This window comes from Etheostoma spectabile, chromosome 23, assembly GCF_008692095.1.
Source record: "Etheostoma spectabile isolate EspeVRDwgs_2016 chromosome 23, UIUC_Espe_1.0, whole genome shotgun sequence".
Classification (NCBI taxonomy): domain Eukaryota; kingdom Metazoa; phylum Chordata; class Actinopteri; order Perciformes; family Percidae; genus Etheostoma; species Etheostoma spectabile.
In genome coordinates this window covers 10,918,557-10,937,712 of record NC_045755.1, presented here as the reverse complement: position 1 = coordinate 10,937,712, position 19,156 = coordinate 10,918,557, and the positions used below count along the sequence as shown (strand labels likewise).

Sequence of the window (19,156 nt, the reverse complement as noted above, 5' to 3'; positions counted from 1 at the left end):
TTGCTTACTTGGTATTGTGAAACGCCCAGAGTCTTCTGCTTAAGGCTCTACCACGTGACTGTGTTCCACCAATCAAACGGCGTTGTGCAGTCACGTGACCATACTCGTTCTCAGCGGCGGGACCATAGACTGTATATATCTATGGGCGGGACGTGTTACCTTACAGTCGTAGCAAAACAAAGAATGTCGCCAAGGCAACATAGACGTGGAGAAACCCCCCCGCCTCATAGTGAAAGCATGGTTACCTTTTAGGAAAAGTGCGAAACAGCAGCTACGTTATGCGGCGTCTTCTTTGTCGACCAAAACAAACGGACATGTGAGCGTTCAACAAGTCAACATCTAACCTGAGGAAACGTAGCGGTGGTTTTAGTTTTTGCTGTGGAGAGGTGGATGTTTGTCTTTTAGGTTACATACAGTATGTTTTACACATGCAGTATCCATCCTAATTTAATGTGACAAGTCTCTCACTTAAGCTATTTTGTAATTAATACATTCATTTTCATTTATTTTATTGATTGGATGAACAATAGTTTGCTTATTTTAGTTTATTTTGTATTTTTTCTGTCTGATTGATGCTTGTGTTAAGAAATAAATCAGACGTTACTCAACAGTTACTCACTACTTGAGTAGTTTTTTCATCAAGTACTTTTTTACTCTTACTCAAGTAATTATTTGGATGACTACTTTTGCTTTTACTTAAGTCATATTATTCTGAAGTAACAGTACTTTTACTTGAGTGACATTTTTGGCTACTCTACCCACCTCTGGTGAAATGAATGACCAAAAAACAAGTGTAAATGGGAATTTACAAAAAAAAGCATATAGTCCTTGAAAATTCTCCAAATGTTTTTTTCAGCCTAAAAGCGCTAAAAACCCACTGTACACTACCTGCTCAGCACCAAACTGCAGATGGACACAGTTAGTGACTAGCTGGTGAACAAAGTGCAGCATTTAGAAGCTAAGGACCAGATAATTCTCTCAGGAGTTGGGGGAGACCAAAACAGAGCTAAAAGTTGAGTAAATATTGAAATGAATTGGAAAAAAACGCAACTACAAAGCTGAAAACTGGACACATGATGGCAACAGCATGTGAAATTCATATTTCTGATGTGCAATAATTTCAATTATGCCCATGAGGTAACTTTTGTTTGTATGAAATGATTTATGTAAAATGTGTTTCATTTGTAGTAAATTGTGTGCTTTAATTCTAAGAGAGGGTTTATTTTCACACTTCTGTAGGTTGGTGATAGTGTTGAACAGCTTTCTGTATGTTCTCATCTTCGCTTTATGGGAGAATAGGGAGTCCCTTCAGATTCTTGACATTATTAAACAACATTAATGACCTACCTCTGCAAGTTGATTCATCTCAATTGCGGCATCCACTCCTCCTGATCTCTATTTTGAGAGCTATCCAGCTCCAGTCTTGTACAGTGACCTCGGGGCAAAGGATGTGAGTTTAAAATTCAAGGCAGGTGCAGCCAGCATGCAGGTGAAAAGTCTTTGTGAAAAAGTAGGTCTGTTCAAAACATCACATCTGCTCAGATTGATTAGTCCGACCACAAGTAGCCTACATCTTCAACATTCTACTCTATTGGCTGTCCAACTGTACAATTAAGTATAATAACCATTTAATTAAGTCATTAAAAACATTTTCATATTACAAATCTGGTTTGAAAAGATAAACTGGAACAGTAGCCACTCCCTGCAGTGAATACCCTAGACTATTTTTTTTTTTTTTTTAAGGACCATTGATGTGAACATGGCAGCTGTCATATCCACGGGAAGCTCGCTGTGTGTGTTGGCCAACGCGTTGAGCACTCACCGCGTGTTTAGTGGCTTCTACTCCTACATGAACCCATCTACCATCACGTAGGAATAAAAAGCCATAAGACACAACAGCAATCTCACAGGAGGGAGGAAAAAGAAGGTAGGAGAAAGGGATATTAACAGAGGAATCCACGTTGTCAAAAAAAGGAGGGTTTGTGCTGTCATCAGGAAAGTGTAGAAAATAATCTCCAAAAAGGAAAAGGAACAGGGATAGCATGGTTGTGGAGAAATGGTGGATTTGAAGAGGAAAGGAACAAGGGAAGGAGAGAGAAAAGGAAATGATTTCACAGTCATTCGATAGTCAGATGTAACCCATGGGTGATGCAAGTATTGACAAGAACATGCCCTCTGTTTGGCTTTCTCTCTGTTTGATTATGTGCTTCTGAGTGCAGCAGATGAATATGTATATTCCTCTGTGTGCAAACTATATTTAATATGCTCGAAGCAAACTGTTCTGATGAACCTAACCAAACTCCATCTGCTCGGTTTCCAAATACACACATCTTCTCAGTCTCACAGGCAGCCACACTATCTTTAATATATAGTTTATGGCAAATGCTAACTCGTCTTTCTTCAGATGTTGCACAAGTAATTATCTATCCTTTAAAATTGGTTGAGCTTCTCCAGTAGTATCATCCACTTCATAGTGTCTGTTCACAGAACTCCTGCAGCAGAAAGACAGTCGCCTGTGTGTAAAGGGGTTACAGTATGAGTGTATGCACGTACAAGTCGGGCACGTCCAGATAAATATGTATGACTCCAGCGCGGTAGGTTTCCTGCTTTGTATGCTAATGATCTTATACAAGTTTAATAATGCATCCGTGTTGCACTGAGGGTGGGTGTAGGTGGAGGAGATGGTGGTGGGCCGACACACCGAAGAAAGGACCTCAAAAATTCCTCACAAATCCTCCGTGAGACCTCATGAGACAAGGCGTGAGTCGCGAGGTAACAGATTACATTTAATCTTAGTAATTAAATTGCCATAAGGCTGGATTTTCATGCACGATTTCACAAATGTAAAGGTTGCAGCTACCCTTATATGTACGTATTTTAGTTATGTATTCCACACCAACAACATAATTGCTGTTCAAATATAAGAATTTAGTGCAATTAGGTGATTTTTATTTTATGTACGTGTATATTCATGAAGATTTTACTAGTAAAATAGTGTAATTCATTGCATCAGTTATGGAAAGTAACTATATCAATTTAAGTACATCAAGTACACTGCCTGCCAACTGCACTGCATTTCAAGGAGAAATATTGTACTTTTTGGCTCCAAAACATTTATTTGTCAGCTTAATAACATTTTTTAATGAGCTATTCTAGATAAGGAGAACTTTTACTTGGGATACTTGAGTACATTTTATAGATACTTATGTACATTTTGACTGTGGGACTGTTCTCTTGTAATCTAGTTTCTTGACACTTTTTCTTGAATAAAGAATCTGAATGCTTCTTCCACAATTTAACTGCATTGCATATTCCAGGTTAAATTAGTAATCCAACCAGCAAATTCTTCTTTAGTTTATCTGGTGATACTATGAATAAGCACTAAGCAGAGGTTTGTCAAGGAGAATAGTGATGGAAAATATTTTAGTTTGGTTAAATAGAAGGAAGTATGATGATGGTGTATGTTTTATCTGCACTCTACGTTTTCCGAAACACTTCCTTGTGTCAGGTGAACAAGGTCAGCAGCGTTCAGTTTCCCGGTGTTGCAGGTCTTCGCATCAACTCCTGAAGTATCCTGCGACAGAAACAGAAGAGAGGAGACGTGAGGTGTGTTCCCAGAATGAGAAAAACATATTACTCCACTGTGGCTGTTTGGTTATTTATTGAGTCAATCTTATGGCTTTGTTATTGAATTAAAGGCCATGATCTTTTGTACCTCCCTGTTCAACATTTCTGATAGTTTCGGCTGTCAATCTTTAAAAATTTGATGTCTTCCTGAGACAGTGTGCGGTCTTAAAGAGCTCATACAGCGGTTGTGCAGACACGTACACACACCTTTCGGCTTCAAACAGCGATTAACCACAAACCAATTACGTCCCTTGTTGAGCTGCAACTACTTCTTGATGACTAGTGCGGTTTACATCGCCTAATCAAAAGTTAATACTGAGCACATTCCTGCACCTGCTAACGTCTCCACTGAGGTGAAAATTGTTGACAGTGGGTGAATTCAGCATTAAAACTATGAAGCATATGGGTAAAATACTCTATCATCTGCCTCTAAAATACTGTACCTAAACATTTTTGCCGAAAGGAACTGACCACCCTCACGGACACATTTTTTTTCAGCTTTATAATTCATCATCTAAAAGGCTCTGGAAATTGTTTAGAAAAACACTCCACACAATGAGCTGTGACATCTTCATTGAAAAATGATTGATTGGGCTGCCAGGGAGAGAGGCTGTTTGAGAGACAGATCACTCAAACAGCCAAGCTGTAAAAGCCCAATATTATGATGAATGGTCTATTTAACCAACAGATGAGGAGAGACTTGCATAAAGATTAAATGTGTGGTTTTGGACATGTCCTGGTCACAGTATAGATAGAAATTTGAATAATATGTCTGTGTTCTCTGTCAGGGAACAAGTTGGAAATGAATTTAAGTTGCGGGTGATTTTCGACTGTGAATAATGCAGCTTGGCTCGTTTATCACCTTGGATGTTCTTGCAGCAGGAAAAAAAAACGGTTTATTGATGATGAAAATACTCTCCATACCTGTGTGGAGTTTTACCTGCACATATCCCTAAAACAAAAGCCATCAAGGGCACACAAAGATCATGAAAAAGTGTGGATATTATGGATTTATTCCCTCCAATTTGAACTCTTTTCTTTGTGAAAAAAAGAAAGTTTGAGCCCCATTAGTATCATGGCAAAGCCATGATTAGTTACAAATTATTCTCCTTCACTGGAGGCCTTTGTGTCTATACACTCATGTTTCATAAATGGACCATTTAACACGTATAAAATGCCCAAACTGTAAGTCAAGCAACTAATCACTAAACCAAACAATGTCTCTGAGGATTAACAGCACGTGTTGCTATAGGGACCCTATTTTTTACACATACCATCTATAATTGATGTGCAATAGATGTAGCAGCCTCAGATCTGATAAGGGCTTGGCTCTGATGGATCTCCAGATAGGCTTTCGTGGGGGGAACAGATGTAGAATAGTGCATCAGAGAGGGATGGGGTTGCCTGTGATCGTTTCCACCCTGCAGCGAACAAAATAGCCCTCATATATCCCTGTAATCTGCATTAGCGGCGGAGCACAAGCCAGGAGACAGCACAGAGGGGGATGAGTAATGGGGCTACCACTGATTTGGCAGGCCTATATTACACCTCAAAACTGAGGCATGCCCAACTGGCTAGAATATGAAATGAGGATATCACAAATGAACATCATCCCCTTAGAAGGGCGAAAAATACTTTTCATATGTTCTTCCAGTGGCTTGAGTAACATTTAATTGAAATAGTTAATAAATGCTTCTCTCAGTGGTGAAAATAAAGTACTTTCCTCTACATAAGTAGGCTACAATTAGACTATCACAATCTCCATGTTATGCTAATTTATTCTGTACTTCTGTAACATTAAGAGGGAGAATATGTATTTTTACTCCATCACAAGTGTCACTGTTATTTTATATTTAAAAAAACATGATAAAAAATACATTGTATTAAATCCAGTGCTTTAAACCAGTGGTGCCCAACCTTTTTGGGGACATTTAAGAAAAAGTCAATTGTGCTAACAAGAAAGCTTTGGAGGACTTGTTGTCTATGAGTGTAGACAACAAGTCCTACAAGTAAAACTACAAAATACATACTGTAGTTTGTCCATATCCTCCAGAACAACCCAGTGTTTTCTGTTCTGATGCCTTATCAGCAAGACATCATTATTTGTCTGTTCCTTCCCAACAACACCCCTATGGTTAAGGTCTGGTCAGGTTTAGGCACTTTAAGTTTAAGGAAACACTCTGGATGGGTTTAAAATAAGTTCTTTGATAAGGTCAAGGGAGCTTTGTCATGCTGACAATAATAAAACACTTGATTAAGGTTAGGGATGACCGTTGTTAAAAAGATAAATGTCGGCTGTTAGTTGGTTTGTTGAACCATCCATCTACCCTGAACGGCTGATGCTGTCATTCTTCTTGGGACGTAAGTCTCAAGTTGAACCGCCAAGCAGTTATACCCCGTCTAAACTTCTCAGATGGTTTAAAAAAACTGGTCAGAAAGGTCAGAAAAGCAAAGATTAGAGAAAGGTCCAAAATATCAATACAGATTTCTGTAGCAGAACTGTAGGGAACCCCTGACTGAACAACCTATCTGTATATAACTGTACATAAAGTAATAAAACAAGTTCCACCTCAACCAGCTACAACAATTACATTTTACTTACACATTTATGGATTGGCACCAGTCAAATAATGTAATGTCCCAGGCGCCATTGTTCGACAAAACTAGTGTTTATACTTTTAAACTTTACTTTTAGCTGGTAACACTAAAGTCATTGAGTGTCTTTATATGTTGGTACTTTTAGGGTCTGAGTACATCTGGCTTCTCTTGCCTGGCACATTTCTGCACGCTTTCTATTTCTGCCCAGTTCTCAGTAGGTTGTGGGATGAGTAATGACCTAACATTGCTTTGGCATCCTCTGTCTGTATTACAACCAAAAAAAACAGCCACGAGCAACTCTCTGACTGGCGAGAGCATGAACATGAGCCCAGAGCCAAGGCAAGAAACAAATGCTTCTGTCCGGCAGCACCGTGGTGTGCACACCCTAAAAAGAGTCACTTCCAAAATAAAGTGTATTTCACACCAGACCCAGAGGCGAAAAGCAATTAGTCACAACTACTTTGTCTTTATACCTATTTTACTCATTCTTTTGAGTCAGCTTCAACAGAGGAGAAAGAAGCAGTGAAGTTATTTTCAACTAAATGTTTTTAATTAAGCGAGTAAATTTTGCAAGACAAGAAACTTCAGCAGTAACCCAAAAAAGCAGAAATCTTTTCATCTCATCACAAACAGAGCTAAATCCTAAGAAGTGAGCATATAAAATGAGAGCATAACAAACACAGAGCCTGGCATTAAACTCTTGTAATGGCCTGTAACAGGATATGCTTACTTGCTGTCTGAAATTAAAGCGTAGATATAACATCCCTTGAGGCCAATCAAGTAGTTATGTGTATATTCTGCTGGGACATTAATGTACTCCTATGAACTGTGTGTTTTTGTGTTCAGTTTCTACATGTTTGTGTGTGTGAGGAAGTATTTTAATTTCCTCTCATAATTCATGGTTTCACACATTAATAGAGTGATTCGGGTGCACTCGTGTTTCTATTTACAATTAAAATATCTCATAAACAAAACACAGCTCAGGGACAGAAGACAGTATCTCTGCTTATGTTATTATTTTTGCTCCACTTTGAATAGAAATGCAATTATCAGGAGGAAAGAGACATAGCGTGCCACAACGTAAATGGGGAAAACTTTTTAATTCTTCAGACACAACCAGCTCATATAATCCAACTAGTCCTCCAAACCAATCACCGCCGGAGGTGGCAGTCCACAGGAGTGATTTCCTAACCTGGCGCGCCAAATGGTTTGAAGGTTACATCTATCACGTCCGCCATTATTATTTTGAACGTACATTCATGGCCGTCCCACACCTAAACCACGGCCGTAACTGCCAGTAGCTCCTCACCGGACCCTGATTGGTTCAATCGGCTGCTGTTCGGACACAAACGCGTTACTTGAAGCCTGACTAGAAGGATTTTCTTGTGATATGTGATCCCGCGATTTTTCGCAGATCTCATGAACCCAGCTGCCGTGTGTAAGCGTTTTCCGTCCTCATATCTTAGCCTAGAGAATTTAACAGTTGCGCTTTTAAACATGTACTTAACGTTGTGAAATGGTTGCAGTTTGATTAGGTTTAAACAAAAAAACTTCTTGTTACACACGTGACGCAGAACGTAGTTCTGTTTGGTCTGTAAAATAAAAAAAACCTCGCCATGTACTTTTAATTTCAAACGAGACATTGTTGAAAGTTTTGTTTGATCCTTCCACCATCCCAACCTGCGTATGCGGATTTGGCACTCTTATACTTTGTCACCTTAATGCTTTTGCCAGTTATAAATAAAGGAGGCCACTAGAAGGCACTGCACTAAAAACGTAACTACGAGTCGTAATTGAAGCCGCTTGAACCAACAAGGAGTGTTTTTTTTTTTATTTTTTTGTCAACACTTGTGCGGGAAAACATCAGCATATGGTGGCATTAAATTCACATCATAGAGTAATGTGCACACACCCCCCCCCCCACAAGTTTTCTGCAGCTTTCAAGAATGCAGGCTGCTCTTGCATGGCATTTTTAAATTATCTGAGTGACAAATCAGCAAAATGGAAATGTTGAAAAGCCGAGAAGAATCAGAATAATAAGTCCAAACAAAAAGAGCAGAAGTGCTGCCTCAGATAATAAGCCCAGGTGTATAAATCGGTATAGCAATAAACATAATCCTTTGTGCTTTTGATGTTTTAAGGACTTTGGTTTGACAATTCAGCCAATTCAGTCTTTATTGAGCTTTATATGTACAACATAGAGGTTTGAATGTCATTAGGGCATTTTCATTAAGTTATTGTTAAAGAGTGCATATGTGAGATTCCCTCTCCAGTAACCTTTACTCCGGCTGAGAGCCTCTACGTTACTGCTGCTGTTTTCTCTCTCCCATGGCAGGGGTATTAGAAAATTGCTTTTCCTATTTTTTGTGTCTGTACGATAAAAAAAAATGCTTGTGGAAGCATTTTGTAAGCGAGTAGAAGATTAACTCCAGATTCCCTGTGTGCAACATCTGATTGACCTGCAAAAGGTGAAAGGTGTTGTTAATGTGTTGCACTACTTTTGTGAGATGCCCTTTAATGAGAGCATAGGTGTAAGTAGCAGTAACATTGAAAGCTAATTGGATTGAGCTATTATCGCCGATTGGATAACTGTATATTGTGTTGATGTAGCTACTGTTACACTAGTCTGTGTTAAAGCAGAGTTAACAAGGGCCTTAACAGTAATGTTAAACATTAAACCTCCCAGAACTTAATTTAAAAAAAGGAACGCACTTACGGCTGAATAAAAAGGGTTTTGTATTACTGTCTTCTGTAATATTATGACTGTAACTGATAAACTGCGTCACACTTTTTTGTCTTGAATTAACAGCCATTGTACGTTTCTTACTCTGTTGGTTGCCTTTAGCTTTTTATCCTCTGTCCATCTGCTTCGTATTTTGCCTGCGTTCTCCTGTCGTGATTTTACATTGTTTGTTTTTGTTGTTGTTTTAATGACCAGCTTAACATCTGGCCATGTCAGAATTGTGAAAATGAGCCTTTTGGCGAACACTAGCACATCTAAAGTGGCAGTAATATTGATCGGTGTGCAAATAATGGAGAGGATCATTTGCTCCCACAGACAAGATCAGAAAATACAGAAAGACTACTCCGGTGCATTATATAGATCTTTTATGATTTAGATGATAAATGTGTTCTTGAGCTTATGTTCAGGTCACTGAGCAAGATAAAGGCTCACTTTCTTCTTGCTAGTATACGCTCTTCAGGGTGTTTTTTAGGGCAGCTACATGAAGAAATTATTAATGTTCTAAAAATCAAAACCATCCTTTCAAGTATGCAACAAATCACTCTTATCTGCTCCGTCCTTTCTCTTTCTCTTGCACTTTCATTACTCATTGAAGCCTTTCTCTCTCCCGTTGACTCCAAACTGAGAACATTTTTATGAAGGCAATAAAACGCTCATCAGCAGAGGCCTGAAATTATTTTTTAATATGACGACATTTTAATGAGGACTGAAGGAGATGGCTGGTTTGGCTGACGGCAGTGCCTCTTTATCAATGAGTGGCAGGCAGGAACTAATGGCACTAAGACAGACAGACACACACACACACACACACACACACACACACACACACACACACACACACACACACACACACACACACACACACACACACACACACACACACACACTTCTTTATTTACATAAACTAAATGAAAGTTTGCCATGAATCAAGTATTAAAAAGATACCATTGTTTCCTCCACAAGGCCATCTATCGCTATTACTGAGGAAACTGTATTTGGTCATATGACGGTTACATTCTCCAGACTCTTCTCCGTCTGTTCTTTCTCCATCTCCCTCTTCATCCAAGTGTTTACGTGTTTTTTAATTCTTTGGAATTTAATATTAGGACTTTACAGTTTAGCTGCTCGAGAAAAATTGTGAGATGTGAGTGCTGAGATGGAGCTAGCTACCAAACGGTTGTGTTATTGGACTGGAGAGATTAGGATGAAATCTCAGATAGAGCCACACAAGGTTCAGCGTACAAAATACGTAAGTCATGAGAAGTCCACAACTACTTAAAAAAAGAAAAAAAGCCTTCTGTGTCATCTACATTGATATTCAGGTACAAAGTAGCTTTTTGTGTTCAATGCAAATTACATGCCCTTCGTAAGGATGACCCAAGCCTTAGAATTGTTATACAGCTGAGATATATTGTAAATTAATGTCACAAAGAGGTGCAAAGTATATATATTACTGCCAAGATGTGCTAAATCACTGTGACTTTTACTTGAAGCCTTGTACCTAATGAGTTGTCAAGCAAAAGAAAGTAAAGGCTTTGAAATTGTAGTAAAGTTATGATAAGCAGCAAATTAATGTCAGAATAATGTCACTCACTAAGATGCTTTTCTCATTACATGCTGTTATATAACAGTGTGATAAATAAAGGGCTTACTACCTATATTACACACTGTGTTGCTTTTACTTTATGATGTTACTCCAGTGAGTGGTCAGACTTGGCTGACTTTGCTGCCCAAGGTCAGGACAAAAGCGGTTTGTGGAGGAGAGCCCCCTTCCCACAAGACGCTAAACTAAACCACTTCTCTGCCTCTTTTACTATACAAGGTCGTCTCATGCTGGCTACGCCTCCGCAATTAGCATGCAGCCCGTGGCGTGGCCTGTCTGGAGTCAAACACACAAGCACGGCGTCCTGCTCTCGTAATGAGATGCCAGTCAGTGAAGGTGCCAGTGGGACTGTGAAAGTGAAATAAAAAATAAAAAACCTCCCGGGGTCTTTGTGCACCACCTCATGGGTGGTAGAGGAGACTATTGAAGTGCACACAGCCCGGGCAGGGCGGGGCGGGGCCGGCAACTCATTTTACGTAACACACACTATTTGGCGGACGCTTTCATCTAAATCGTGTTACTCTACCGTGAATGCATGCATTTTCAGCAGGTGTAGCCCCAGAAGGTATTGTAGCCTCAACCCTTGCTTTGCTTTGAGCTTTAGCCAAACAGGACTTCACAGGTCCAAATGGCAGTGGATGCAGCAGCTGTAAGGGCAGAGTTGTCAAGTCAGAAGTTTTTTCATTTTTTTCTTTAAACAAAATTCTCATTGTAATCTTCATCTCCAATGTATTAATTTATAATACGTAGAGGTGACAGGTAAAACCATAAGAATATGGAACTCGTTTTTGGTGCATCCCGCAGAATCAACAGGCTCCTCTGTTTCAAAATTAGAACATGTCAACGGCATTTGACATTGTTTTCCCACCACAGTCAAAAGAAATATGGAGGAAACATCAATGCATCCCTATGGTGATAAAATATTAATCCCACCACTGGCTAAGTTAGCTTTTTACTGCATGGCGCTTCTGTGCAGATCTAACTACTTACATACAGTGCATACTGTTCCTCAACACAGCATGAGGCATACAAATCACAGAGCACATTTCCTACAGTGAGAAAGTCATTTTAATGCAGCTAGTCTCTAGTGGTGCCAACAGCAAAAAAAGAGAAGCTTTTAGGATATGTATCTGTTGAAAAACTTAATGTCACAACAAAACTGCTCTAAATAGCTGCTATTAGGTCCAATATAAACCCACAATATGGACAACATTACCTCTACCATATGTGGAACATGAAGAGCAGCCTTTCTTCAAGGAAAACAGAAAGGTTTTGCTTCTGACTCAGATCTGGGTCTGATCCTCTGAGGCGCTGTGTGTACACACAGTGTGCCACGTTTTGACCCAAATTGCTTCTTTTTCCAAAGGGAATTGATGTAACCAGGCATTTGGCAGGATCTGTATTAGTTGTTTTACCTTGTTACATGAAACTTTCTTTAAGTGCTAGATTTTGTTGCGGTTGGATAAAAGGCTCATGTTTCCTAAATGCCAACACTCTCTGATCTGTCCATCTGTCTGTCTAAAAGGTAAAACAAAACGGACAAACACACTGGATGAGCCGTGTACAGCTGATCATACACATCTTAAAACAGCCCTGGGGGTCAAAAGCGGGGAGCAGCGACATGCCTCACCAAGCCTCGGTGCCTGCTAATGGCCCCCTGTTTGTAATGGCATCCGTATAGCACCGCTTGACGAGCTGCCAAAAGGGGTGTTCTGTTATTGCGGAGCCAATCACCCACTAAGTATTCGCTGGCTCCTATTTCCTCTCTGCTAATGTGTGAACCTCCCTAATGCCGCAGCTAAATCGACTCTTTACGCCTGACTTGTCACTCTGCAGCGACGCACAGAGAATCCCAAAGATGCATCGGTGGAGGGCAGCCCGACGTCAGTGTTGCCATGGATACATCCATGGGCAGGGATGTGGCTGGGCAGGTTATGATGCTTTACTGCAACCCTAAATCACTGAAAGTGACGGTGTTCCATGATTAGGATGATAAAGCTGACATGACCTTTGCAAGGGTGTTGTTGATTGCTCACTTTAATGTGTCTTTGGATTCACTGGGTCAGATGGCGTGTAGGGCATAGGTGTCTATTAGTAAACCGCTACAGTAAAGAATAGAAAAATCTATACAAACTTTCCGTTGTATAGATTTGTATCCATCTTGAAGAAGTCAGGCGTGGAAAGAGCAAAAATAGCAACTAAATAACATTCTGGTGCCAGCCTGTCCAATGTGAAAATTTGCTGCATTTCTTTGCAGAAGAGATGCACCATTTTCAGGTTCATGTATTTTGGGTTTTTGCTGGAACATGTTTACATGCTGTAATGGTGTTAAAAAAAACACATTATTTTTCTCATGATGCGTGTCTAAATATTTATGTCTTATTGTCTGTAAAGCAACCTTGAGTGATTAGAAAGGCGCTGTTAAATAAAATGTATTATTATTATTATTATTATTATTATTATTATTATTATAACCATGCCTGCCAGTGTAAGATTTCTCCTAAAATGTATGTTATGGAATTAAATAACTAATTATTTCATGGACGACTTTATTATGTTGTTAGAGCTACTGGCCCAAAACTGCATCACGTTTAAACAAATGTATCCATTTAGTTTTGATTTAAGTTGTTTTCTTCATCTTTTTCGGAAGTGGTAGCTAAGTTTTTGACGAGAGCAGCTGCCAACTTGCTGTACTTCTGTAGAAGGCCACTGTTGTTCATGTTGCTTGGGTATCTTTATAATTATATGAAGCTGAAGTATGATGAAAATATCTGTACTGACAATTACATTGCTGTGAGAGACCCAACAGACATCCAATTAAACAAAGCACTAATGAGGATAACAAAAGAAATGAAAGCCACTTAAGTAAAGTTAAATTCCGACGTACACCAGTTCTGGATAACTTTCTGTTAAAGTTTCTGTGTAAGTACCGACTTTGTAGCCTGACGGCCTCATTATAGCTACAGTTAATATAATTCAGTGATGATTAATGACCAGCTTTTTTTTCTCCCAAATGGGGTATATCTCATGCTGAAAGGAAAGTTTGTATAGATTTTTCCAGTCAGGTAGCAATGTCAAACTCAAAAGTGCACCTGCACAGTAAACAGAAAGGTGCCCTGCTGATAAGAGCAGCAAAAAGCAAAGCTATGAAAGTGAGAGGCAAATAAACCCAGAGAGATGGGAGTCCTCAAGAGGTCTGTGAGGCAATGAGTAATATGTGAAAGCAAGTAGACGGCTAGAAATCCCAGACATACTTTGCCCCCCGTTATCGGCCTGGGCAGATGTGCCTCAGCCTTCTCTGCAGCGCTCCCATTCGCCACATCCATCACAGAAGTGCACCTTGGGAGATTGAGAGGATGGTGCAAGCGCCAAGCCCACCATCTGCCGTCGTTTAGAAATAAATGACAAGCCCGAACCTAGTGGGAGACTGTCTCATTCCACTGCCAGCGCGGGTGCGATGACGGGTCTGCCCAAGCTTCCCTATTCCCTGAAATCGATGTGTGAGACCCCTGCCAGTCATGCTGGATTGTGCCTCGGAGAGAGACTTGGAGTGGATTTGGTCGGTGAAGCACAGCCCTTTACTCAGGGGAGCGGGCAGGTGGAACAGCGTGGTGAAACCAGCTGTCTCCCCACTGATTACAGCAGCCAACACGGAGAGTTGGAGAGCTCATAGACTCGAGGTGGCTCCGACTGGAAAGCAGCTCAAGCTCTGCTTTATTTGATTAGAGGTTTATTGATGATCTACAGATAAAGACACTCTCACTTACAACAAGCTGGGAGTTTTATGGGCTGTCTGCAGGTAACCCTTTTATTCCAACATATTCCTATTAATTGATATTGCACAAACACACATGCAAAGTCCACTGCAGAGGGAAACAAAACTGTGTAATTTAGTTCTCCCAAGGTGAAGATTAAGGAAAATTAAGTTGTCAAATGGACCAAATGGACAATCCAGCTACTGTGCGAATGATAAATGAAGCCAGAAAAATCATAAAACAAACACACAGTCATAACCCTCATCAGGAAGAAAAACTGCAGCCCAAATATCATTTGCCTAAAAGACAAAAAAAAAACTTGCCCTCCTTGTCTTTAATCTCCTAGAGGATGATTTCCTCAAGCTTTTCTTTGCCAACACTATAAGAACCAGCAAAAAATGACTTCACTTAGTTCTCGTACGTGACAGCTAATATAAGTTTGGCCCTAGAACCGAGACGGGAGGTAGACTTTATTAATTTCATGGATTTGGAAATGAGCCGTGGTGATAAGGCTATCACTCTCTTATCTAGGGATGGCGGGGGCGTAATTAAGCCGATAGCCGGCGATGATGAGGAAGTGGTGTGAAAAAAAGCCTTGGGGATATGAGGGCGGAATCTTCAGGGCTCGTTTACCAGAGGGATGATTAGATTGGCACTTAATTGCCAACCTTTTCTATTGTTAGGGTGGGAGGTTTTTCTTATGAGGATCCCTCCCACACTTCTTCGATTTTTGTATTTCTTCATGTGGTCAAGGTCAGTTTAAAGAATAGTTTGATTGCTAAATGGGCTGAGGCTAAGTCAAAAGGTTTTGAAGTGGGTTAGATTGAGGAGAGGGAACGTGTCTACCTTCCTCGCCTGTGTGGATATCTGGGAGATTGGGGTCAAGAGTAGTTGGACTGCAGTGGAATAGCACAACACAAGACTGTTTGCTAGAAATGGTTAAGTGTCATGTATTGAACTTTACCAAGAGCCTCAAACTCTGATAATTGTTTTGCAGCAACAAAACAGGCTTACCTATAAGTCTGTATTGATTTCTCGCCTCACTGTCTCACTATACTAAAAGTCCTAACTCAAAACCTGGACATCTTCTGAATCCTATTTCATGTCTGATAATAACCAGGTAGACCAGACCAGACCTACAGAAAATAGTTTTAATATTCTATTTCCAGCTAAATATAATCTAAACTTCATTCCAATCAGAATCCACAGCACGGAGAGTGAGTATTTAAACAGCTCTACTCACTAACAATTACTGTTGGGGTAATCAAGACATAGGAGGAGGCCAGTGAAACCGAATGCATTGCTTAGATCTCAGGCATGAAAATGTTTAGCTGTCAGAAAGTGTGAAACCAGAACTGAAAGCTGAAAGTCAACCTGAACCACAAGTGGTTACAAAAAATCCTCAAAAACAATTAAATCCCTGCTGCAACTCCAAAGTCCAGTAAAGTCCAGACGCGGTTAGCATTTGCACAGTAATTTCATTCAAGTTTTGACGGTTTGTCTTGATTACGGACCATTCAAAATCTCAAGTAGCAAAGGCGACCATTTAAACGCACAAGATTCAGACTGAAAAGCATCATAACCCTATTCTCATATGGACGAGTTCATATGATATCATACCAAAACTTATTCAGTCCCAACAATACCCGACAACGCGTTAGTTTGTCTCTCCATATTTCCGACTTCCCCACCCTGTCCTGGTTCCATCTTTCCTATTAAAGATATAATAAGTAAGTAAGTAAATATTCAAAAACATGAGTCATGAATACCTACTTTTATTTAAAAAAAGGATAACAATTTCTTCAAACACCTGGGCACCATTGTTTTTAGCAAATGTTTCTCAAACATTCTAAAAAGCAAATTGGTTGGGGATTACTTTCAGCTGAAGTTTGATCTATATTTGGAGCTTTCATGAGCATTTACAGCAGCAATACAGTGCATTTGACATCCAGTCAAATTGAACTATGTTCATTGTAATAAAGGAAGATGTCAGCTAGCGCAACAGTGTGGCTCATTGTTGTGTTTTTGGAAAACAATGGAGCTCTAGGGCACAGAGGAATAAGCTGCGTCACGCACTCAGACTAGTTAGCAGGTTAAATCCATTGTTGTTTGCGTTTTTCATGGGATTTGTTAACATTTGCCAATATAGTGTTTCTAATTCCGGCTGTGATGTAGCTGTACAACACCTTTGAGCTTCTGGACAAAACAAATTATACATGGCATTTCTTTAAGATTTTTTTGTATCCTTGGAGTGCAGTAACTATGAAAGGGTGACTTTAAATTACCTGTCCACTAAGATATGATTGCACAACAAGAAGCAATGCTCAAATCTAATGAAGACCTTTGTGCGAGACAGATGTGAGAATATCCCTCTGGTGCCCCCTGACACCCACGATACCTTCCAGTGTAAACATCTCAGTCTGCAGAAAGGGGTCTGCAAATCTGCAAAGCCTGCCTGTAAAACCATAATCCCTGCTCCTCCGACAGATGCACGGGAGAATAGAGTGTTATCACCCTGGTTGACACACTCCTGTGTTTTCTCCCAGCATCCTCAGGGGTTTATCATTCCAGCATTCATTCCATTATCCCTAGCACACCGGGGCTGTCCTCGAAGCAGGGGAACAAGGCAACTTGTCAGGGTCATAGAACAAAGAGGGAGCATGTCGAGTAGCGGATTAGACTGGGAGAGGAAGTGCGGGGCTTCAGGGGAGGGAAATCAAGGAAAAAGCAATGCAGGAGGAGAGAGAACGTGAGGAATGTACAAAGTAAAAGAAAGGAGGGAAATAGACTTTGTGATTTGTATTTACAAAACCTCCTACGTTCTTTTTTCTAAACATTTATATGTTACATACAAAACCCCATGAGAAAAAGTAGTATTCTTCAGTTAATTCTGTTGTCTGCAGTGGATGCTGCTTGCTGTGATTTGTGCACCACAAGAGAAAGGCTGACATTGTGAAAAAAGAAGAAGATGTACTGACCTATAAAAGGAAGTCTGAAAGAATGACAAGAGTACAGGGGAGTTTTATGTTATTAGAACAGAAACTTTTTGCCTTTTGTTAAGCATAATTGCAATGTTCTCCCTCCTCTTAGAGATCTACTTCCTGTCTCACCAAAAATGTCTCCTTCATTCTTTTTTCTTTTTCTCATATAGCTTAATATTCTTCCGAAACAAGAATTTGTTTAGCTATAGAGTAAATATATAGTATTTGTCTAAAGGTGCTTACACTTTGCAACATATAGGGATGCAACACATTCTTATTTTCATGATTGATTCATCGGCCAATTATTTTCTCTATCGTCTGCATCAAAGTAATGTCTTCAAAAGTCTTGTTTTGTCCGATCAAAAGTCCAAAACCCAAAGACATTCAGTTTATGAACATAGAAAATTTAGAAAATCAGCAAATATTCAAAATCGTAACCAGAACAAAGCTGTAGCCACTGAATTTCTGACATTTTCAAATGGTTTTAGCTCTCATCATATTTACTATCTGAACTAGAATGCTGCAGATACATAAACGTGAGCTAATAGAACTCTTTTACTGACTATAAATATATATGCCTAAAGTCTGATGTAATTCAGTTGTGGGCGGACAGATAATGATTACAAATGCATTCCGTTTAGTGTTGAACCTGACTACAGCTAATATGCAACCTGATACTCTAAATTTAAATGAATATGCTTTGGTATTAATGGGTTTCACCTGAATTTAAAACAGTGATTAAGTTAATGTGCAAATTAAATAGGAAAATGTTCCTTGAGGTTAAAGGAGAATATCTGTTGATTTCAACACGTAGCTCTGTTGTTTATAAATTTGGAGTGCTGTCAGAGAGAAAAATGAAAAGAATCGGTGCTGCCTACACCGTGTTATCCTCCTACTAGAGTTAGCACCCAACAGGCTTAAACAGTCAAAATGTCACTACAAGTGTCTACCATGTGACATGATTCCTTCTGAGAAAACACAGTGAATCTGACTACAGTAGATGTGAAAGAAATGCATGAAAGTTGTGCCAATTCAGCTCTGTTTAGTTCCTATGTTGATACTTCAAGGAGTTCTTCGGGACCGTCTACAAACTAGAACACAAAAGAGATACGAACATAGATTAACAAAAATAAGCATATGCTTATTTATTTTTTAAAGTAAGTGCTATAATACAACTAGCAGGAGACAAGTTTTAAGTGAGGTAAGGTTGGGGACATTACCTTATTTAATCATTAAATTGATAGCCCATATATCTTTGTTTATTCTCTTTTCTGTGTTGTAGTTTGTAGACGGTCCCTAAGCTCTCTAGCTGCCGTCTCAACACCGGAACTAAACAGAGCGGAATTAGCACAACTTTCATGCATTTCTTTCACATCTACTGCAGTCAGATTCACTCTGTTCATTCGGAAGGAATCACTGCACATGGTTAGGCACTTTTAATGACATTTTGAACATGTTTAGAGGCTAAAAACACATTTAAAACTTGCCCTGTTTAAGCCCTTTGGGTGCTAACTCTAGCAGGAGGATAACACGGTGTAGGCAGCACCGATTCTTTTCATTTTTCTTGCTACTGACAGCACTCCAAATTTCTAAACAATAGAGCTATGTGTTGGAATTGACCGGAATTCTCCCTTTAAGATACAAGACCAGGTTGCAAAACTACGATGAATATCTGCAACATATAATTCCAGTGTTACTAATAGTAAATACTGTAAACCATCTGTAGGTTTTGTCGGGAAGTTTCTTATAGTCAATCAATTACGCATTCAAGTGAAGCTTCCTGGAGACAAAGTTAATTTTGTGTTTAACCACAGCAGATTGGACCTTACCATCTGCATGTAACACCCCC

The 19,156-nt window shown here is 39.6% G+C and overlaps 1 long non-coding RNA gene across 1 annotated transcript in view; it reads right to left on the bottom strand.

Annotated features, from left to right (window-relative positions):
• Nucleotides 1–822: 822 nt before the first annotated feature.
• LOC116672996 (uncharacterized) overlaps nt 823–19,156 on the bottom strand; it is a 48,061-nt gene continuing 29,727 nt past the window's right edge. The window contains exon 3 of the long non-coding RNA XR_004327706.1: nt 823–3,574. This is a non-coding gene — a long non-coding RNA (uncharacterized LOC116672996). The remainder of the gene's footprint in view (nt 3,575–19,156) is intronic.